Source organism: Aquarana catesbeiana, linkage group LG08 (genome assembly GCF_042186555.1).
Source record: "Aquarana catesbeiana isolate 2022-GZ linkage group LG08, ASM4218655v1, whole genome shotgun sequence".
NCBI classification, from domain to species: Eukaryota; Metazoa; Chordata; class Amphibia; order Anura; family Ranidae; genus Aquarana; species Aquarana catesbeiana.
The window spans coordinates 119,931,238-119,955,469 of NC_133331.1; positions in this window are offsets into that span (position 1 = coordinate 119,931,238).

Sequence of the window (24,232 nt, forward strand, 5' to 3'; positions counted from 1 at the left end):
GTACCAGTTATTTTATTTGTATTGGATATATACTCATTCATGATTATGCGTTTGTATTTTAATTCATATAATAAACGAAATTCTTTATACCTACGTGCTTCATTCAAAGTCCCAATCCCCTTTCCCCTCCTTTTTGACATATAGATAGGTATGGAGGCAATTGACTTTACCAGGTCACCGCCTCACACAAAATTCCACTGGTTCTCCTTTTTCTTAAGCCAAAGATATAGTCCGCCCTCAGAGAATTCAGGGAGGTTTCATATTATAAGGTCATTGAAACCAAATCCAATATCCTTGACCTAGGTTTAGACGGGACCTCTAAAGGTCTTCTAGAAATCTCCTATCCATACCCCTGGATAGATTCAGGGATCAACTATTTAGGAATAACTCTGACCAGGAGCAAAAAGCAGTTGTACATCAGTAACTACCTTCCCTTCAGGCAGCAATTAGACTAATGCCGCGTACACACAATCGGACTTTACGGAATTCTTGGTCCGGCGTACTGGATTTCGCCGGACAATTCGATCGTGTGTGGGCTCCAGCGGACTTTGTTTTCTCAAAAGTTTGACGGACTTAGATTTGAAACATGTTTCAAATCTGTCCGACGGACTCGAGTCCAGTCAAAAAGTCCGCTCGTCTGTATGCTAGTCCGACGGACAAAAACCGATGCTAGGGCAGCTATTGGCTACTGGCTATGAACTTCCTTGTTTTAGTCCGGCCATACGTCATCACGTACGAATCCGTCGGACTTTGGTTGATGGTGTGTAGGCAAGTCCGTTCATTTGCAAAGTCCGTCGGAAAGTCCATCGGAAAGTACGCCGGACAAAGTCTGCCGTAAAGTCCGATCGTGTGTATGCGGCATTAGATTCCATAACAAAATGCTTTCTGGTGGAGATCCTTTGTTGGTAGATCAGGGCAGTGATGATTTCTTCTATACATTTAAGAAAGGTGGTGGGTCTTTGCATAGAGAATTGATGCGGCCCAGATGTCTCAAAAACAAAACCTCCACACCCTGGGATATTTCCTATTACTTCAGCTTTCTCATTTTTTTAAAACCCTGCCTGGCGTCTCTGTTTACTTGATTGTTGATCTTGTTTGAGCACCAGTGCTGTATGGAAGGCCCTATTAGACATGTTATTATTTATTATTAATATACAGGATTTATATAGCGCCGACAGTTTATGCAGCGCTTTACAACATTAGGGCAGACAGTACAAGTACAATACAATTCAATACAAGAGGAATCAGAGGGCCCTGCTCGTTAGACATGTCCCTTCTTTCACTTTGAACTCCTGCTAACTGAGACCATGCAATTACCACTTAGCTTCCTAGATAAGTGGGAAACAGAATTGCAGCTTGACTGAACCCCTGCTGCATGAACTAAGGTTTAAACCCTATCCTAAGACCTAAGATCTTCTATGATTAATTAATATCAAGAAATGGGGATACAAAATCATAAGTCAATGGTATTGCACCTCAATGACATTACACTATATGTACCCATCTGTGTATGAGTTGTGTTGGTGTTGTGGTACAGCACAAGGGGATATGTTGCATGTCTTTTGGTATAGATTTCTCTTTAGAATCGTGCTTTCAACAGAAATTTGCATATTAAGACATACAGTGGGGACGGAAAGTATTCAGACCCCCTTACATTTTTCACTCTTTGTTATATTGCAGCCATTTGCTAAAATCAGGTTCACTTTTTTCCTCATTAATGTACACACAGCACCCCATATTGACAGAAAAACACAGAATTGTTGACATTTTTGCAGATTTATTAAAAAAGAAAAACTGAAATATCACATGGTCCTAAGTATTCAGACCCTTTGTTCAGTATTTAGTAGAAGCACCCTTTTGATCTAATACAGCCATGAGTCTTTTTGGGAAAGATGCAACAAGTTTTTCACACCTGGATTTGGGGATCCTCTGCCATTCCTTCTTGTAGATCCTCTCCAGTTCTTTAAGGTTGGATGGTAAATGTTGGTGGACAGCCATTTTTAGGTCTCTCCAGAGATGCTCAATTGGGTTTAAGTCAGGGCTCTGGCTGGGCCATTCAAGAACAGTCACAGAGTTGCTGTGAAGCCACTCCTTTGTTATTTTAGCTGTGTGCTTAGGGTCATTGTCTCATTGGAAGGTAAACCTTCAGCCCAGTCTGAGCCTGAGCACTCTGGAGAAGGTTTTCATCCAGGATATCCCTGTATTTGGCCACATTCATCTTTCCCTCGATTGCAACCAGTCGTCCTGTCCCTGAAGCTGAAAAACACCCCCACAGCATGATTCTGCCACCACCATGTTTCACTGTTGGGACTGTATTGGACAGGTGATGAGCAGTGCCTGGTTTTCTCCACAAATACCGCTTAGAATTAAGGCCAAAAAGTTCTATCTTGGTCTCATCAGACCAAAGAATCTTATTTCTCACCATCTTGGAGTCCTTCAGGTGTTTTTTTTAGCAAACTCCATGCGGGCGTTCATGTGTCTTGCACTGAGGAGAGGCTTCCGTCTGGCCACTCTGCCCTAAAGCCCTGACTGGTGGAGGGCTGCAGTGATGGTTGACTTTCTACAACTTTCTCCCATCTCCCAACTGTACCTCTGGAGCTCAGCCACAGTGACCTTTGGGTTCTTCTTTACCTCTCTTACCAAGGCTCTTCTCCCCCCCGATAGCTCAGTTTGCCCAGACGGCCAGCTCTAGTAAGGGTTCTGGTCGTCCCAAATGTCTTCCATTTAAGGATTATGGAGGCCACTGTGCTCTTAGGAACCTTAAGTGCAGCAGAAATTTTCTTGTAACCTTGACCAGATCTGTGCCTTCTCACAATTCTGTCTCTGAGCTCTTCAGGCAGTTCCTTTGACCTCATGATTCTCATTTGCTCTGACATGCACTGTGAGCTGTAAGGTCTTATATAGACAGGTGTGTGGCTTTCCTAATAAAGTCCAATCAGTATAATCAAACACAGCTGGACTCAAATGAAGGTGTAGAACCATCTCAAGGATGATCAGAAGAAATGGACAGCACCTGAGTTAAATATATAAGTGTCACAGCAAAGGCTCTGAATACTTAGGACCATGTGATATTTCAGTTTTTCTTTTTTAATAAATCTGCAAAAATGTCAACAATTCTGTGTTTTTCTGTCAATATGGGGTGCTGTGTGTACATTAATGAGGAAAAAAATGAACTTAAATGATTTTAGCAAATGGCTGCAATATAACAAAGAGTGAAAAAGTTAAGGGGGTCTGAATACTTTCTGTCCCCACTGTATATGATGACTAGGGATGAGCTTCGTGTTCGAGTCGAACCCATGTTCGACTCGAACATCGGCTGTTCGAACGTTCGCCGAATTGCGTACGTTATGGGCCGTTCGCGCTAAATTCGTGTGGCGCGTCACGGCCCATAATTCACTGCGGCATCGCAGTGCATTGCTGGCTGATGATTGGCCAAGCATGCACTATGACCCGCATGCTTGGCCAATCACAGCGCCGTCAGTAGAGAGAGCTGTAATTGGCCAAAGCCAGGGTGGCTTTGGCCAATTATGGCTCAGGGGATTTAGTACACACCCCACACTATATAAGGCCGCCTGCACGGCGGCCCTGTGTAGTGTGTGTTCCGGTGTGCTGAGAGATAGAGAGAGAGAGAGACAGTGTCATTTGATTTGAGTTAGATAGATTAGGCAGAACAGTCAGTCAGTTAGCTGCACTTACAGTGTATTGTGTATATATATGTATCCCAGGTGTTGCATATATATATATACACTGTATTCAGTTTAGCTAGATCCGTTCCTGTTATCTTCTATCTAGACTATTTACATTTAATGCAGTGCGTCCTGCTCACAGTGTTCAGCTAGATCCGTTCCTGCTATTTACATTTAGTGCAGTGCGTCCTGCTCACAGTGTTCAGCTAGATCCGTTCCTGTTATCTTCTAGACTATTTACATTTAGTGCAGTGCGTCCTGCTCACAGTGTTCAGCTAGATCCGTTCCTGCAATTTACATTTAGTGCAGTGCGTCCTGCTCACAGTGTTCAGCTAGATCCGTTCCTGCTATTTACATTTAGTGCAGTGCGTCCTGCTCACAGTGTTCAGCTAGATCCGTTCCTGCTATTTACATTTAGTGCAGTGCGTCCTGCTCACAGTGTTCAGCTAGATCCGTTCCTGTTATTTACATTTAGTGCAGTGCGTCCTGCTCACAGTGTTCAGCTAGATCCGTTCCTGCTATTTACATTTAGTGCAGTGCGTCCTGCTCACAGTGTTCAGCTAGATCCGTTCCTGCTATTTACATTTAGTGCAGTGCGTCCTGCTCACAGTGTTCAGCTAGATCCGTTCCTGCTATTTACATTTAGTGCAGTGCGTCCTGCTCACAGTGTTCAGCTAGATCCGTTCCTGTTATCTTCTAGACTATTTACATTTAGTGCAGTGCGTCCTGCTCACAGTGTTCAGCTAGATCCGTTCCTGCTATTTACATTTAGTGCAGTGTGTCCTGCTCACAGTGTTCAGCTAGAGCCGTTCCTGCTATTTACATTTAGTGCAGTGCGTCCTGCTCACAGTGTTCAGCTAGATCCGTTCCTGTTATCTTCTAGACTATTTACATTTAGTGCAGTGCGTCCTGCTCACAGTGTTCAGCTAGATCCGTTCCTGCTATTTACATTTAGTGCAGTGCGTCCTGCTCACAGTGTTCAGCTAGATCCGTTCCTGTTATCTTCTAGACTATTTACATTTAGTGCAGTGCGTCCTGCTCACAGTGTTCAGCTAGATCCGTTCCTGTTATCTTCTAGACTATTTACATTTAGTGCAGTGCGTCCTGCTCACAGTGTTCAGCTAGATCCGTTCCTGTTATCTTCTAGACTATTTACATTTAGTGCAGTGCGTCCTGCTCACAGTGTTCAGCTAGATCCGTTCCTGTTATCTTCTAGACTATTTACATTTAGTGCAGTGCGTCCTGCTCACAGTGTTCAGCTAGATCCGTTCCTGTTAAATTCCTACTGACAGGCAGGCTTGTCTGGTTACAGTATATAAAGCTACCTGAAGAAAATTACAGGTGTTCTATTTGATCCTATTAGTACCACGGTCAGGCAGCTAGACTATTTACATTTAGTACAGTGCGTCCTGCTCACAGTGTTCAGCTAGATCCGTTCCTGTTATCTTCCTACTGACAGGCAGGCTTTTTGATGCAATACTTTGCAGCAGGGCTCGTTCCTGCGTTCCAACTAGAGTGTCTGTGAGGGGTTGCAGTGTTGTGGCACCAGCACCAGTGCCTAAGGCCCAATTTTTCTGCCCCTGTCTAACAGGGGCGTGTAATTACAATTTTTGAAGCAATACTTTGGAGCAGGGCTCGTTCCTGCGTTCCAACTAGAGTGTCTGTGAGGGGTTGCAGTGTTGTGGCACCAGCACCAGTGCCTAAGGCCTAATTTTTCAGCTCCTGTTCAACAGGGGCATGTAATTACAATTCTTGATCTAATATTTCACAGCAGGGCCCTGTGAGGGCTTACAGTGTTGTGGCCACAGCAACACCTAAGGCCCAAATTTCTGCTGAGTATATAGGGCAGGACCCTACTTTCAAACATCTAACTTACAAACGACTCCTACTTGCAAACGGAAGGAGACAACAGGAAGTGAGATGAAATCTACCCCTAGGAAGGGAAATTCTCTCCTGTAAGAGTTAATATGGGAAAACAATTTCTCCTTTCCACTGATGCTTTCCAATCCTTGTTCCACAAAAAAACCCAAATTTTCAAAAAACATTTTTCATTGGGACAAAAAAGTGAGGTGAAATCTTCTGAAGAGGAGGAAAGACAGCAAAACAAATGTCACAGGGGTGATAACCCTTCCCTATGTTTTCCAAAAAGCTTAGAAAAGATTTTTTGGCTGGAGCTAAACACGTTAAAAATGTTCAAAATTACAAACAGATTCTACTTAACAACAAACCTACAGTCCCTGTCTTGTTTGCACCGCCTGTATACTGCTGTTCAGAGTATATAGGGCCTGGTGGCCCCACACCTTTCCTTATTTTAATTTGGGTGCGGGGTTCCCCTTAATATCCATACAAGACCCAAAGGGCCTGGTAATGGACTGGGGGGTACCCATGCCGTTTGTCTCACTGATTTTCATCCATATTGCCATGACCCGACATGACATTAAACCCGCAAGCAGTTTTAAATGAGATTTTTTCCTTTAAAAATGACATTTGGTGCAGGGACTGTTCTAAACATGGGAAACACGCGTCACTTTACAGGCATACTATAGACACCCCCCAGGTACGATATTTAAAGGAATATTTCACTTTTTTTTTTTACTTTAAGCATCATTAAAATCACTGCTCCCGAAAAAACGGCCGTTTTTAAAAGTTTTTTTTGCATTGATACATGTCCCCTGGGGTAGGACCCGGGTCCCCAAACCCTTTTTAGGACAATACCATGCAAATTAGCCTTTAAAATGAGCACTTTTGATTTCGAACGTTCGAGTCCCATAGACGTCAATGGGGTTCTAACGTTCGTGCGAACTTTCGGTCCGTTCACGGGTTCTGGTGCGAACCGAACCGGGGGGTGTTCGGCTCATCCCTAATGATGACTATATAGCATTGGGGATCGGTACTAACACGAGCGAGCCGATTGATGATGAATAACTGGGGGGAGTGGAATTGGTCTAGACTCTTCCTGGATCAACAAGGCAGCCAAGACCAGATCCAATGGCAACAACCAGGGCACATATTACCCATCGGTGGTGGAGGACGGGAGAAAGGACAACTAAATCCATCCAGCTGATTAGGGTGGGATGTTCCACCACAGCTAGCCAGCCACTAAATAGTGTATAGTAAAGTCGTTTGGCATGTATGTCTCTAAAGATAAACAAGAGAGAAAAAGCAACAGTGAGGGTACTGGGGAGCACTCTTATATAGTGTCTGTAACAGACTCACCCGAGACAGAGGCTATTGGAGGGGACTGAACGCTAGCCTGTTGCCTTTTGATTATGGGCCCTGGATTTTCAATGGAACGGTGCTCTTTGTGGGGTGAATTGGAGGTCCGGTCTGAACTGTACTAATCGGACTCAGTCGTGTATATATGTATATATTGTTTGTTGTTTGATTCTGTTGGGGACTCCTTGCTGTGGATCTGTGTCCCTGAAGAGGGAGGGGGGGGTTCCTCCAGCAGCCCCCTGCTGATAAGACTGATTCATTCTGTTGGGACACATCCTGTGAGGAGATGCTGGTGTCATCAACCTGTGTTTATGTTAATTGAGAGAGCTGATCACATTAGCCACCAGCACTGGCTAGGAGACAAATGGTCTAGGCTGAGGAGGGGGTAGATTGTTGTTTGTATTGTTAATTGTAATTAGCTCCAGCTATTGTGTTTATATTAATGTGTGAAGCTCGGTGCCCACAAGTCTGTCATCTGGTCTGGGTACATTTTGTAGTAAATTAGCTCATGTTAATTAGGTTAGCTTTGAGTCATCCCTGCTGTATAAATGTGTGTGAGATCTCAAAATAAAAGTTAGTTCTGATGTACTCCAAGACTGGTGTTGTCTAGTTCTTGGGGTTCCTATAGCCAGATCCATTGGACTCGTGTTCCAGAACTTAGGAAGCGGTATATGATGGAAGCACTCAAGCGGAGTGTGGGACGTTCCGTGACAGTGTCAGCAAGAGACCAGTCAGTGATGGATGGTTGTTAGGATAAAGGAAATATATACATGAGTAGAAAGCTCAATCAGTATAAGAAAGCCTAAGTAAGAGAGTCTAAAATCCTGACCTTAATGAGATGTGCTCATAACGTACCTCTAACTTAAATGCCTGAATGAAAGTAATACCTCCAGCATGACACCATCAATGTGAGTGTCTGGAGGTAAAATTTATAAGGCTAGTGAATACAGCTGATGCTGATTGCTGATGAGCTGGGAACTGGGATGGCTGCAGCATTCGGACACAGTGTTCTCTGCTGATGCAGTGCATGGCCCAGGGACGGAGCAGCATCCGGCATCATAACGTCACCGGCGTGCATGCATCATGCCCTTCTTTGCCTCTGCAGGTAGAGAGGTCTCCAATAGTGGCCATGAAATGACCATGACCCAGAGACTGGGCAGTGGAAAGAGATTCCCAACCCGCCACAAGCAGACCGTCGAAAGGTCAAGGCCCAATGCAGCCAGATGTTGGGGGATCTGGCCAGGAGAAATATATGAGGACCAAGGAGAGGTAGCGCCACCCGGTGGTCAGCAGCAAAAGGCTCACACGTCAGCATCATCAGGGGCATGTCAGTGATATAAACAAAGTAGATCTTGGTGTCCAGATGATCTGTTAATGGAATATAAGAAATTGATGATACATAATGGTAATATTACATATCAAATGGCAAAAAATAATACACTACAATAAAGAAATGTATATAGACACAAACATCAATCCCATAAACAAATACATATACATGGCTCTATATCTAGTGACAAATGATAAAGGAGACTTAAATAGTATCTGTAATAAAGCCCCTTGCTCGCTCGGTTCCACTCTCCCGACACTCCTCTGCGGCTAAAGAATCAAATTGCAGATCGCAACATCTGATGGTTCGGTCATCCGATGCTCCGGGACTAGAACTACAGCTATGTGCCGTTCTAATCCAGTTGTGTAGCTCAGAACAAACACCAGGCAGGCTGTATGTAAGTTCAACCAGGAATCTCTTTTATTGAAAGGAATACAGGCTCTTTTATACAGTAAAAGAGGAGGTGCATACCTCCTGCTCATATTACTCTGAACATACGCCTGTGACCAGAAACCCAATTACCATGGGCTAATTAACTAATCCCTTTAGACAGCCTAGATGACTCAGACATGACCTTTAGGCCAGACTGGCCGTCTTGTAGCTCAGAAAACCCAATCAACATTATCACAATAGCAGAGTTAATTAACACAAACAACAATGGAGATCTAATGACTCTTAGATCCCATACTAGACTTATTTACAATACACATTCTAGCAGGCAACAGACAGACAGGTGGCTGGAATTGACATCAGCATCTCCTAACAGTATTTGTCCCAGCTTTATGAATCAGCCACTATTTCTAATATGGCAAATTCAGGGTCCCCAGAGTCTGTGTGTCCTAGGGGACCAGGACCCGAATCCACAGTAATACCACCTCAAGGGTCCAAAGGCATACAGCTCACAAAGAGCACCGTTCCCCCAAATGCCAAGGCCCATGTTCGATTGGCAAGAGGCTAGCATTCAGTCCCCTCCAAAAGTCTCTCTCCCGGCTAGGTCTGTCACAGTATCCAACTAGATGTTATATGTATCTATAAAGGATGGTAAATTGGCAGCTTTGCAATCCCTGCTCCTATAGATCCAACTCACATATACCTGACTAAAAATCTTCCAGATACGGTTTTCAAATTAAAAGCCTCATTCAGACCTGGTAGGTGCAGTTGCGTTGATGCGAAAAATCCACCTCAATTCACTCTGTAAACATTGCTTATTTGAATCACCCCCTCTTGGGTTGTTTGGAATATGGTCCAGTGCAAGAAATCGCACCTTGGGGGTATGGTCAAGATGCACTGTGCGACAATGTCTCCCAAGTGGGAGACTGGGATCTTTCTTCTTGATACTGGTGATGTGTCTATAGATTCTTCGCCAGAATTCAAGTTTAGTGTTTCCCACCAGGGATGGGCTGAACACCCCCCTGTTTGGTTCGCATCTAGAACATGCAAACAGGCAAAAAATGTGTTCGAACATGTGAACACCATTAAAATCTATGGGACATGAACATGAAAAATCAAAAGTGCTAATTTTAAAGGTTAATATGCAAGTTATTGTCATAAAAAGTGTTTGGGGACCTGGATCCTGCCCCAGGGGACATGTATCAATGCAAAAAAAAGTTTTAAAATTGGCCATTTTTTTTAGGAGCAGTGATTTTAATAATGCTTAAAGTGAAACAATAAAAGTGAAATATTCCTTTAAATTTCTTACCTGGGGGGTGTCTATAGTATGCCTGTAAAGTAGCGCATGTTTTCCGTGTTTATAACAGTCCGAGAGCAAAATGACATTTCTAAAGGGAAAAAAAGTTATTTAAAAGTACTAGCGCTAGTGCCGGCTATTAATGAATTGTCGGTCCCGACAGTACACATAAAAGTCATTGAAAGTCATTGAAAAAAAAATGCGTGGGGGTCCCCCAAAATTCTATTACCAGGCCCTTCAAGTCTGGTATGAATATTAAGGGGAACTCCCCACCAAAATTATTTAAAAAATGGTGTGGGGTTGCCCCAAAAATCCACACCAGACCCTTATCCGAGCATGCAACCTGGCTGGCTGTAGGAAAAGAGAGGGGGATGAGAGCGCCCTCCCCCTCCTGAACCCTACCAGGCCACATGCCCTCAATGCAGGATTCCTGTTGCATCAGAGGGGGGTGGGGTCACCCGTACACGTCACTGGGAAACCCTGGCATTTCCCCTTGTCAGAGGGGGACGGGGTTATGTGACGGGTGGTCCCACCCTCAGCTACATAAGAGCTGTTAAGCTGTTGCCTCGTCATTGGCTGGGTGCCTCCGGTGAAGGCAGGATCCTGTGCGTGCTCCTCGCTGGAGATCATCCATCGCTGGAGATCGAGAATTGGATTACATCACTGGAGTAGGAGCATGGATTTATTGGATTACATCGCTGGAATCTCTTTTTTATTTTTTATTTTTTTATTTTTAATAAAGGACTTGTCCCAAGCTGTCTCCTGTGTCTCTTTACCATTTTGAAACTTTCTTTTTGTGAAATGGTAGGGGTACAATGTTCCCCTTACCAATTCACATGGGGGGTGGGATCTGGGTGTCCCCTTTGTTAAAGGGGGCTTCCAGATTCCGATAAGCCCCCCGCCCGCAGATCCCCACAACCACCGGGCAAGGGTTGTGGGGATGAGGCCCTTGTCCCCATCAACATGGGGACATCCTCCTCATGTTGAGGGCATGTGGCCTGGTACGGTTCAGGAGGGGGGGGCGCTCTCTCATCCCCCCTCTTTTCCTGCTGCCAGGTTGGGTGCTCGGATAAGGGTCTGGTGTGGATTTTTTGGGGAACCCCATGCCATTTTTTAAAAATTTGGCGCAGAGTTCCCCTTAAAATCCAAACTGGTATGAATTTTTTGGGGGAACCCCACGCCATTTTTTTTAAAATTTTGGCGTGGAGTTCCCCTTAATATCCATACCAGACCTGAAGGGCCTGGTAATGGAATTTTGGGGGACCCCCACGCATTTTTTTTTCAATGACTTCAAATGACTTTTATGTGTATTGTCGGGACCGACAATTCATTAATAGCCAGCACTAGCGCTAGTACTTTTAAATTACTTTTTTTTCCTTTGAAATGTAATGTTGCTCTTGGACTGTTATAAACACGGGAAACATGCGCTATTTTACAGGCATACTATAGACACCCCCCCAGGTACAAAATTTAAAGGAATACATGTATTTCACTTTTATTGTTTCACTTTAAGCATTATTAAAATCACTGCTCCCGAAAAAACTGCCGTTTTTAAAACTTTTTTTTGCATTGATACATGTCCCCTGGGGCAGGACCCGGGTCCCCAAACACTTTTTATGACAACAACTTGCATATTAACCTTTAAAATTAGCACTTTAGATTTCTCCCATAGACTTTTAAAGGGTGTTCCGCGGCTTTTCGAATTTGCCGCAAACACCTCAAATTGTTCGCTGTTCGGTGAATGGGCAAACAGCCAATGTTCGAGTCGAACTCATGTTCGACTCAAGCAGATAGCCCATCCCTTATTCCCACGTAGTAACAATTACATTTGCACTGCAGTAAATACACTACAACTGCAATGCGACAACTGACAAAATGTTTAGCTCTAAACTTCTCTCCATTTGGTAGGTCTACATTCTTCCTAGTGTCCATATACTGGCAATAATTGCAATTGTCACATCTGAAAGTCCCTGTTGGTTTGGCACTATTATGTTTATTGATTTTGCATTTGCTATGGACAAGTTTGTCACGTAAGGATGGGGCTCTCCGGTAAGTAATTAGTGGTAGAGTAGGGACAAATGGTGCTAATGTGGTGTCCATACTAAGTAAGTGCCGGTATTTAGGTAGGATGTCCTTAATCTGTCTGTGCTGTTGACAGTACCTTGTAATTATCGAGAGAAAACAGTCAGCGTAAAAACACAACCTAAATAATATTGAAAGCAGCTGAACACTAAAGGCAAATATATAAACCCTTTCGGAAATACAAAAATGGAATACAGTGCAGCACTACAATAGCAATTAGCAGACTAAAATAACATGAGTAATATAAGCATGGCATAATTCCAAAAATCTCCTATTGTAAAGAGAGGAAATGTAGATTTGATAGAAAGGCTAATCCTCTGCGGTGATAAGAGTGCTTCATGCAGATTCAGAAGTGCTCCTTAATCCGTGCTACCACCACCTGCTAGCCAAACCGCTCACCTTAAATTATGGACCCCTGAACTAACAGATGGGTCACACAAGCATTCACCACAAGTTGTGGCTATAGATGGAATCTTGGGTGGAAAAACGAGCACATCTCTTTGACAAACAGCACTCGGTAGCTTTAAATTTTGCATCCGTGGTAACATGAAATATAAAGGATAATATAGTGCACACTGTATGGCTAAAGCATTTCCTTTATTTAAAAGACAGGTACTCACATAAGAAGCACTAAACCTTAGTGCTAGGATAATTGGCGTAATAAAGCATCAGTTCTAACATAGATAGATAAGGCAGCTGCAATGACGTCTGGGGATGCTCCCGCACGCGTATCATCCAAAATGGGACTTCCACAGCGGTAGTATGGGGCTCCACTACCGCTAAGGCATGGTGAGTATTTTGCAGCTCTCATTTGTTTGTGAAAATGAAGAAAGACAAAAAAAACATTTTTTTTTTCTTTTTTCAATTTTCAAAACTTTGTGACAAAAAGTGAGGTCTGCAAAATACTCACTATACCTCTCAGCAAATAGCTTGGGGTGTCTACTTTCCAAAATGGGGTCATTTGGGGGGATTTTGTGCCACCTGGCATTTCATGGCCTCCGAAATTGTGATAGGCAGTGAAGAGTGAAATCAAAAATGTACGCCCTTAGAAAGCCTGAAGGCGGTGCTTGGTTTTCGGGGTCCCGTACGCGGCTAGGCTCCCAAAAAGTCTCACACATGTGGTATCCCCATACTCAGGAGAAGCAACAGAATGTATTTTGGGGTGTAATTTCACATATTCCCATGGCATGTTTGAGCAATATAACATTTAGTGACAACTTTGTGCAAAAAAATAACAAAAAAAAATTTGTCTCTTTCCCGCAACTTGTGTCACAATATAAAATATTCCATGGACTCGACATGACTCTCAGCAAATAGCTTGGGGTGTCTACTTTCCAAAATGGGGTCATTTGGGGGGTTTTGAACTGTCCTGGCATTTTATGCACAACATTTAGAAGCTTATGTCACACATCACCCACTCTTCTAACCACTTGAAGACAAAGCCCTTTCTGACACTTTTTGTTTACATGAAAAAAATATTTTTTTTGCAAGAAAATTACTTTGAACCCCCAAACATATATTTTTTTAAAGCAAATGCCCTACAGATTAAAATGGTGGGTGTTTCATTTTTTTTTTTTCACACAGTATTTGCGCAGCGATTTTTCAAATGCATTTTTTGGGGAAAAAACACACTTTTTAAAATTTTAATGCACTAAAACACACTATATTGCCCAAATGTTTGATGAAATAAAAAAGATGATCTTAGGCCGAGTACATGGATACCAAACATGACATGCTTTAAAATTGCGCACAAACGTGCAGTGGCGACAAACTAAATACATTTTTAAAAGCTTTAAAAGCCTTTACAGGTTACCACTTTAGATTTACAGAGGAGATCTACTGCTAAAATTACAGCCCTCGATCTGACGTTCGCGGTGACACCTCACATGCATGGTGCAATTGCTGATTACATTTGGCGCCAGACCGACGCTTGTGTTCGCCTTTGCGCGAGAGCAGCGGGGGACAGGGGTGCTTTTTTTTTTATTTTTTTTATTTTTTTTTTTGCTTTTTTTATCTTATTTTTAAACTGTTCCTTTCATTTTTTTTTAAATCATTTTTATTGTTATCTCAGGGAATGTAAATATCCCCTATAATAGCAATAGGTAGTGACAGGTACTCTTTTTTGAAAAAATTGGGATATATTAGACCCTAGATCTCTCCTCTGCCCTCAAAGCATCTGAGCACACCAAGATCAGTGTGATAAAATGCTTTTCCAATTTCCCAATGGCGCAGTTTACATCCGGCGAAATCTAAGTCATGAAATGCTCGCAGCTTCCGGTTTCTTAGGCCATAGAGATGTTTGGAGCCACTCTGGTATCTGATCAGCTCTATGGTCAGCTGGCTGAATCACCGGCTGCATTCTCAGGTTCCCTGTTGAGACAGGAGAGCCAGAGAAAAACACGGAAGACGGTGGGGGGGGCATTCCCTCCCGCTGCTTGTAAAAGCAGTCTAGAGGCTAATTAGCTGCTAGGATTGCTTTTACATGAAAGCCGACCGCTGGCTGAAAAGAATGATACCAAGATGATACCTAAACCTGCAGGCATCATTCTGGTATAACCACTCAAAGTTGTGAATGGCATACCTGAAGACAAAAAAATGGTTAACAATAAAACACAGTAAACGGTAAAGTATAAAAAATTGCATACCTGAAAAGCAAACATGATAAAACATAATAACAATAAAACATTGCAGAATAGAATACAGTAAAAAAGAGCAGAACAATAGAGAGAGAATAGAGAGAGAACAATAAAACGACAACTATTTTTTTTTATTTTATATATATATATATATATATATATATATATATATATATATATATATATATATATATATATATATATATATATATATATATATATATATATATATATATATATATATTTAATTTTTTTTACACTTTTTTTTTGTAACTAACTTTTATAACTGTAACCGGTTCCAGGTTCGGGTCTCTCAAAATGCGATGGCATCTTGGGAGACCCTGTGAAAGTGTGGCTAGTCTGTGCAATGCTGTACCCTACGCTAATACTCAACTAGTGAATGGTAGCGTTCAAAACATTCACCAATGCAAAGACCAGGATTGTCAGGACAGGTGGGACAATAATAGCGGGTGTCACGCCTATATCCGCGCTTGCTGCAGACACGACATCTTTTTTTGGGGGGGTTCGTTGGGTAGGGGTACTCGGGAGGACATAAAGAAAATGCCTCTCATGCAGCCGACTGCATTTGGTTGGGGATGTGAATGGGGGAAGTACGGGCGCTGCAGAAGTGGTGGGTTCCCAATTAGGATTGGCGAATGCAGCAGGAGGGGCATTATGGGCACGACGGGCCTGTTTGTCTTCTTCTTGGTGGCAGCGGGACACTACTTGTGCTTGCCACCTCACCAGCTTGAACTGCACTTATGGGACTCGCCACGTCACCAAGTGTTACTGCAGTGCTGGTTTGACTACGACCGGGGTGTACTAGGCCGCTGGTGCTTGCCAGTTCACCAAAACGCTACCAAAAAAACTGTTAGCGATCGCAGGGATCAGGCCTGACTCTGTGAATGCTGCAGTTATGCGTTTAGTGTTTTGTAAGTGACAGTGATCGATCGATACTGCACTTGGGTGGGCTGGGCTGGGCCGGGCGGAGGGGCAAAACGCAGGTGCTAGCAGGTATCTGGGCTAATCCCGCTAACACTGCGTTTTTGGGAACCCTAAACTGCTGGGGACGCTAGTATAGGTCTGATCGGATCAGATATTGATCCGTTCAGATATTATACCACTAAGGGAGGTCTACGGTGTGTGCGTGGGTGTTAGCGCTACTGGCGCTAACCTGACGCTGCTTGGGGCTGGTGCTTACCAGTTCACCAAAATGCTACCAAAAAAACTGTTAGCGATCGCAGGGATCAGGCCTGACTCTGCGAACGCTGCAGTTATGCGTTTAGTGTTTTGTAAGTGATAGTGATCGATCGATACTGCACTTGGGTGGGCTGGGCTGGGCCGGGCGGAGGGGCAAAACGCAGGTGCTAGCAGGTATCTGGGCCGATCCCGCTAACACTGCATTTTTGGGAATCCTAAACTGCTGGGGACCCTAGTATAGATCTGATCGGATCAGATATTGATCCGTTCAGATACTATACCACTAAGGGAGGCGTATGCTGCATGCGTGGGTGTTAGTGGTACTGGCGCTAATCTGACGCTGCCTGGGGCGACGCATATCACCGCCGGGCGATCAGGGAGCTAAACCTTTATTCGGTAATAAACGGCGGGTGCCCTGACACTATAAAAAATAAACGAACTAACCAGCGTCACCCGTAACGGTTATACGGTGATCAGTGGTGAAAGGGTTAACTAGGGGGCAATCAAGGGGTTAAAACATTTATTAGGTAGTATATGGGGGTCCCTGTCGCTATAAAACGCTGACGGCAAACCTAAATATTTACGTCCCTAACTAGCGTCACCAGCGACACTAATAGAGCGATCAAAAAAATGATCGCTTAGCGACACTGGCGACAGGGGGTGATCAAGGGGTTAAAACTTTATTAGGTGGGGTTAGGGGGTACCCTAGACCTACAGGGGGCTAATACTAACTGCCCTAACACAGTAACTGTCACAAACTGACACCATGCAGTAATCAGAAAAAAAAATACTGCTTGGTGTCAGTGTGACGGGGGGGGTGATCGGGGGGTGATAGGGGGGGATCGGGGGGTAAAGGGGGGTGTAATGTGTGCCTGGCATGTTCTACTGTGTGTGTGTGTTTGGTGCACTCACATTTCAGTCTTCTCTCCTCGGCGCCAGAACGGAAACTGCCGAGCCGAGGAGAGATGACATCACATCCTCTGCCTCTGTGTACTACACAGAGGCAGGGGAAGCATCTCATTGGCTGGGAGCGATCGCGAGGGGGGGGCCACGATCAGATGGCCTCCCCCTCATCTCTGATCTCTGCCAGACCAAAGGCGACAGCCACTGGCACAGGGGGGGTCCGATTGGACCCCCCACCCGTGGGAAGGGTACGCCCTTTTGCCTGCCCATGCCGCTCTGCTGACGTATATCGTCGTGCGGCAGTCGTCAAGTGGTTAACAACAAGTATGCTCAGTACAAAAACATAGGCATGGAATTTAGCTGCCCTAGAACCATAGGTAGGCTAGCGAGAATACATGCTGGAAAATGACGCCTAACATGTTTCTGACAATGTCGTCCTTCCTCAGAGGCTTAATGTCATTAAAGGTAATTGTGTAATGTTCCATAAATATAAATATAGTAAACATTAGTATAGATCTGAATAACAATATAGTTCAGTATAGATTTCTCTTTAGAATCGTGCTTTCAACAGAAATTTGCATATTAAAAAATATATGATGACTATGTAGCACTGGTGATTGGTACTTACACGAGCGAGCCGATCGTTGATGAATAACCGGGGGGAGTGGAATTGGTCTAGACTCTTCTTGGATCAACAAGGCAGCCAAGACCATATCCAAAGGCAACAACCAGGGGACATATTAACCATCAGCGGCGGAGAACGGGAGACAGGACAACTAAATCCACTGCAAGAACACCCAGCTGATGAGGGTGGGATGCCCCACCACAGCTAGCCGGCCACTAAATAGTGTATAGTAAAGTCTTTTGTCTCTAAAGATAAACAAAAGACAAAAAGCAACAATGATGGTACTGGGGAGCACTCTTATATAGTATCAGCAAGAGACCAGTCAGTGAGGGCTAGACGTAATTGTTCTAGCGATGTTCTGTCCGAAAAGGAAGCACTCACATTGAGGACAAGGCTACGTGCCAGAGGTTACTCCAATGAGATTTTAAAAAAGCATATATATATATATATATATATATATATATATATATAAAATATATTTTTATATATGTATAAAAAATATACATATATAAAAAGCATATAAACATTTTGTCAATTGTCACACTGTGGGTGTAGTGCATTTACTGCAGTGCAAATGTAATTGTTACTATGTGGGAAAAACTAAACTCAAATTCTGCCGAAAAATTTATAGACACATCACCAGTATCAAGAAGAAAGACCCGGTCTCCTACTTGGGAGACCTAGTCACACAGTGCATCTTGACCATACCCCCAAGGTGTGATTTCTTGCATTGGACCATATTCCAAACAATCCAAGAGGGAGTGATTCAAATAAGCAACTTTTACAGAGTGAATTGAGGTGGATTTTTCACCTCAATGCAATTGCACCTCCGGGCCTGAATGAGGCTTTTAATTTTAAAGCATATCTGGAAGGTTTCAGTCAGGTATATGTGAGTTGGATATATAGGAGCAGGGATTGCAGGGCCCCCAATTTACCATCCTTCATGGATACATATAACATCTAGTTGGATACTATTTACATCTCCTTTATCATTTGTCACTAGATATAGAGCCATGTATATGTATTTGTTTATGGGATTGATGTTTGTGTATATATACATTTCTTTATTGTAGTGTATTATTTTTTGCCAATTGATATGTAGTATTACCATTATGTATCATCAATTTCTTATATTCCATTAACAGATCATCTGGACACCCATATCTACTTTGTTTATATCACTGACATGCCCTTGACGGTGCTGATGTGTGACCCTTTTGTTGCTGAACACAAGGTGGCGCTACCTCTCCTTGGTTCTCATATATTTCTCCCGGCCGGATCCCCCAACATCTGGCTGCCTCGGCCTTGACCTTTTGGCGGTCAGCTTGTGGCGGGTTGGGGATCTCTTTCTGCTGCTCAGCGCGAGGGGGTCTCCGAATCGCTGTCATTTCATGGCCGCGATCGGGGACCTCTCTACCTGCAGGAGTTCCCCCATGATTAGGAATCCTTTCTGCTTGCGCCTCACAGCGAGACTTTTTTTTTTTGAACCACGTGATTAGAGCAGGAGGCTCTAATTGGCTTCAAAAGGGTGGGCTCGGGGCACACTCGTGTGACACTAGCAAAATAATATTTGGTAGTGTCTTCCTACGTCTCCTCCCTGCCAAACAGTATAAGGTAAGGCCATGTTTTGCACAGGGGGTTTGGTGAGAGGACCGCCACCTATCGAGCGCTGGGGGGGTGCAAATGCAAGTGAGGGGGCCAGGTTTGTTTGCCGCCCACCCCCACCAAAATTTTGACCACCAGCCACCACTGCTTAGCTTAGTAAATGAAACAGAGCTATGCTGACTACCATCATCCAATCATGAGCTAGAAAAAATACTGTTTTTTATTTTCCTTGCATGTGATTGGATATTGTTTGCAAAGGGTTTTTTGACCACATTTACTAAGTTAAGGGATAATTCCCTTGCAAAGTGAACTGCCTATTTGCCATTAGTAAATTATTGCTCATGTCTTCAACAATTATGTTTAATTTCTACGAGAAGAGGTATTCTGCGAGGGGTGTTCAAGTCAAACCAGGACTTTTGAGTTTGTATAATAAAAGAACACATTTCTTTTTTTTTTTTTATTGAAGAAATTTTCAATACAAAGCACCCGCAACTGCAGAAACAAAGGAGTTGGAAAGGAAAAAGGGAAAATGCATGGGTTAGCCTCGCAGGGCACAAAAATACTAACAGACATTTGCATAAGTATTAGTAGTTGGACGCTATACTATATCTTTTCCTGGAGTAGTATCAAGTGACGTGGAGATTTCGCTATACGCTATGCATAATCCATGTCTCTGGCGCTATTAAGCGCCCTTTAAGCCTTTAGGTATAATCCATCTTAATAAACCTGTGTCTCCCTCATTTCGCCAAGTAAACAGACATAGTTACCATCCTCATGTTCTTAGCTTCATCGCTCGACTGCTTCTCCTGAGCACAGCCACTTGGTTTTTATTCATGGACAACAAAAGGAAATGACAAACAGGAAGTCATGGCCCCAACAGCCAATCACTTCCTCCATGCAAAATTACATCACAGGAAATGACCACACAGGAAATGACAACTCAGGAAAAGACACTAAAAGGGGAGGGCATCCACAGGAGTGGGAGGGAGAAGTGCACATATCTCATCCACTTGAGGCATGTACACTGCCCTCCGCCCAGCCACATCCACCATCTTGGTCAGCATGGAGCCCACTCAATACTACTCAGAGTAACCAGTATCTAGTAAGATCATTCTACTTGTTCTTACAGGCTTGAGAAGATCTGCAGGGACATTGATACTGCTGTTGTCAATATACGGTACAAGTATACCAACAAGGTGGATATTAATGTCCTCTTATAAAAGCAGATATGTATCCAAAAGGGATAGAGTAGCCACAACAGAGATATAATATGTTTCTCTCATTATGGGGACTTCGCTTCTTTAATGTGCATAGACATTTGAAAGCAAGTATCCCAGCACATTGCGCTTGATACTTACAAACCGGCAAACGCCCACACACACACCGAGAACACTTCTCCAAGCCCATGAGAAGGTTTTCATACTGACGGTTTTACCGCTGGTCCTGATTCAACCCAAGTGCGCTCTGCTAGAGTGCTCCTTGGTTAAATCAGACACAGGGAGACAGATGACAATCAATAAAACACACATAATAAAATTTCCACAACAGACCCTCCTCTTTGTCATATGCTCCCATGTGTCTCTTGATCTTCTTAATCAGTCCTTAAGTCCATAAAAAGGAAAACATGGCTTGACTTGTAGACTCTGTTCTTCAGGAGGGATGACTTAGAGGACAGGTCGGTCTGGGATCCTCTGTGTCTTCTACGTGGGTTGGGCTTTGGGCAACTCATCTCAGAGAAAGATGTGGCCATCTGCTCGGGCTCTGTTCACTCGTCCAATCAGGCAACAGTAGCTCCTCATCACGGCATATAGAAGGGATAGAAACAAAAACAACATGAGTAAATATACACCTATTTCCTTCAACCATGATCTGCTGAAAAATAAAATAATCCCCAAAGATTCCCAGACCCTTAAAAGGATTCCAACCTTCACTAGCTATAGCTCTGGCTTTGCCTTGCAGGGATCTAAACCTTATCCATATGGGCTTGAACTTTGTCACTAGTATCCCCGATCCAGGTACAACAATCTTTACCTATGAATTCACAAAAACCCCCCTTGGATGCCAACAGATAATCATGGGCCATCTTTTAATAGAAGGGTCTTGATCTGCCGTTATTCCAGTGGGAACTTCCTTGTAGCTTTAATGGTTGCATTAAGCATCACATCCACACTGGATGAGAAATTGTTCAATCGTTTCATAAGCTCAAGCCCCCATCATGTACAAGCAGGAAACCATGCCCAGACCTGGTCGGGGTGTATCAGGGACCATGAATCAGACTGAGACAGAAGTATAGTTAAATCACACTTGCTGAATAATAATAATAATAATAATAATAATTATAATTATAAAGTAAACAGAGTAAGCGTAGTCAAAACAAGCCAGAGTTCAGTAACTGGATCGGGTAATCAGCCGAGCAAATGTCAGAGAGCCAGAGATAAATGTAGTAGTACAGCAAGCAGGATCAGGAGCCAGATGGAACGTCAGCTGAGCAAGTCTTCAACAGGAACGCAGGAGAAAGTCTCTGTGATGTTGACAAAGGCGAAGGCAGGGATCAAGTGAGCTGGACAACTTTAAGTAGGCAGGACTGACGAGCAGAATCAACAACTGCTGGGTAACTGTGGAGAGAGATGGGAGCTGGCAATTAGCCGAAAGCTGAGCAGCCAGCTCAGAGAAGGAAGGGCTGAGCCAAGCCCTGACAGAACCCCCTCCTCAACGACCCCTCCCCCTCGGAGGACCACCGGGCTTGAGGGGAAAATGTCTACGGAAATCACGGAGGAGGACAGGGGCATGTACATCCGAGGATGAAACCCAAGAGCATTCCTCCAGACTGTACCCTTTCCAATGCACCAGGTTCTGTATGCGCCCACGGAACCTACTGGAGTCAACAATGGATTGTACTTTATACTCCTCATGGTTCCCAACCTGTATAGGGTGAGGACGTGGCACCGAGGTGGTAAAGCGATTGTAGACCAAAGGTTTCAATAAGGAGACATGAAACACATTTGAGATGTGCATACTAGGATAAAGGTTCAAGGCATAAGCCACTGGGTTAATTCTGCGAAGGATACGGAAAGGCCCAATAATCCGAGGTGCGAACTTCAAAGGAGGAAAACAAAGTCAGAGGTTGCGAGACAACAGCCAGACTCTGTCCCCAACCTGGTAGGAAGGTGCAGGCAGGCGTCTGTGGTCAGCATGGAGTCTGTACCCATCATTAACATGTTGCAAAGCCTCCTGAACTTGTGCCCAAGTGGAACGAAGAGCACGGAGATGCTCCTCTAACGCAGGAATACTCTGTGGAACAAATGAGTCAGGCAACATGGAAGGTTGGAAACCATAATTGGCCATAAACAGGGACAATCAGGAAGTAGAATTCAAGGCACTGTTGTGAGTAAACTCTGACCACTGTAATAGGTCTGACCAGTTGTTATGATGGTCAGAAATATAGCAATGTAAGAATTGCTCCAGGGACTGATTGGCTAGTTCTGCGGCCCCATTAGACTGCGGGTGATACGCAGAGGAGAAAGCAAGCTGAATTCCCAACTGTGCACAAAAGGCTCGCCAGAGCCAGGAGACAAACTGATTACCCCTGTCTGAGACAATCACCTTGGGTAGTCCATGTAAGATCTCCCAAGCAAAAATGGAAGCCAGTTCCTTAGAAGTGGGCAACTTCTTAAGTGGAATACAATGACACATCTTTGAGAACCGGTCAACCACCATAAGGATAACAGTGTTGCCATGGGAGTTGGGTAACTCCATAATGAAATCCATAGATAGGTGGGTCCAGGGATGTACACCCTCATTAATACCAAATTACAGTTGAAGCACACTTGTGGGCTACCTAGATGTCCCAATACCAAAACTGGCAAGAACCAGAGCTATTTTTAAAACTATAACTATTTTTACCCTCTAGACAAGTGTCTGTTTGGAGTTATTACTAGTTTGTCAAAACTCCTCATACCAATATGAACATCATATATAGCATGTACCGCTGTTTCTTATCTAGTTGGAGAGTACACTTTAAAACAATAAGTTGGGATGCTTTTCATCGTTACACTTGCCAAAATATACTAAACTAAAAAATATAAATAAACAAAGATACTCCTCATCCTTTGGTGTAGTTGAGCAGCTTCTTGCAGTGGCTGGCGTGGATCCAGTTGTCTCGTCCCTCAAGCTTCTTTACAATGACCCAGTCACCATCTGGGATGGGAGCCTCCTTCACTGGACTGCTGCTTGCTGATTCAAATTCCATCCAAAGAAGACAGTCGTAGAACATGTCATCCTACTAGGTCACAAACTTAGCTAGAATTAGAACGGTTAGTATTACTGGTTGAAAATTGTCGTTCTTAACTTTATTCCCCTATTTTCTTCCCCATTACAAACTGGAGGAAAAAACACAGGGTTTAGAATGGTGCAGAAAAAAACAATGAAACAGTGAAATAGCCTATGATACTTTTACCTTCTTTGGCGTGTGTATTTATGCATGTGTACAGCTATCTACATACACCTGCTTTCTATGTACACACAATTTCAGGAACTCCTTGGACCTGAAAAGATACTTATAAACAAAAGTTAATACTCAATCCTTCATATTTAATCTGCAAAGAATGGTAAACAATACATTTGTGTACATTGGTAAATGGTCACTGACATTCCTCAAAACCGACAACAACGAAGCCCTCTGTAACTCTTACTTTCACGTTCGTACAAAAATACAACAGCAGCGACACGTAAGAGGGCCGCAGCAGTAGGTTCAAACATATTCATGTTACTACATACAAACAATGAGAAGACTAAAACATGAGACAAACATTTTTTTTTCAATCAATAATTTTTATTGTTTTATGGTAATTCAGAGACAAACAATGTATACACTGAGTTACAAAGTGGTTAGTACATTTTAAGACACAATTGAACTTGTCTTGAATGTATGTCAAACAGAAACTTTCAGGTATAAAACTTGTAGGTCATGGAAAGAACGAAACATGGCTACCAGGAAATCGTGGTTCCCACTCCCCCAAAAAACCCCAATGGGACCTCTTTTGGTGCCTGGGGGAAAGCTAAGTCAGGTGCTCCCGGTGCACCAAATGCCGTAAACGTTATCAGGATGCGTAGACTAACCTATTGCTATATCATGACAAAACTTTAAAGATAATTTTCCTACTTTATAGGAATTTAACAGCTCCAGACTATGGTTTCCACGGTAACCACACTTTATTCCCTTTGTCTAGCCTACCTCTGCTAGAGCCCATTGCTAATTCATAA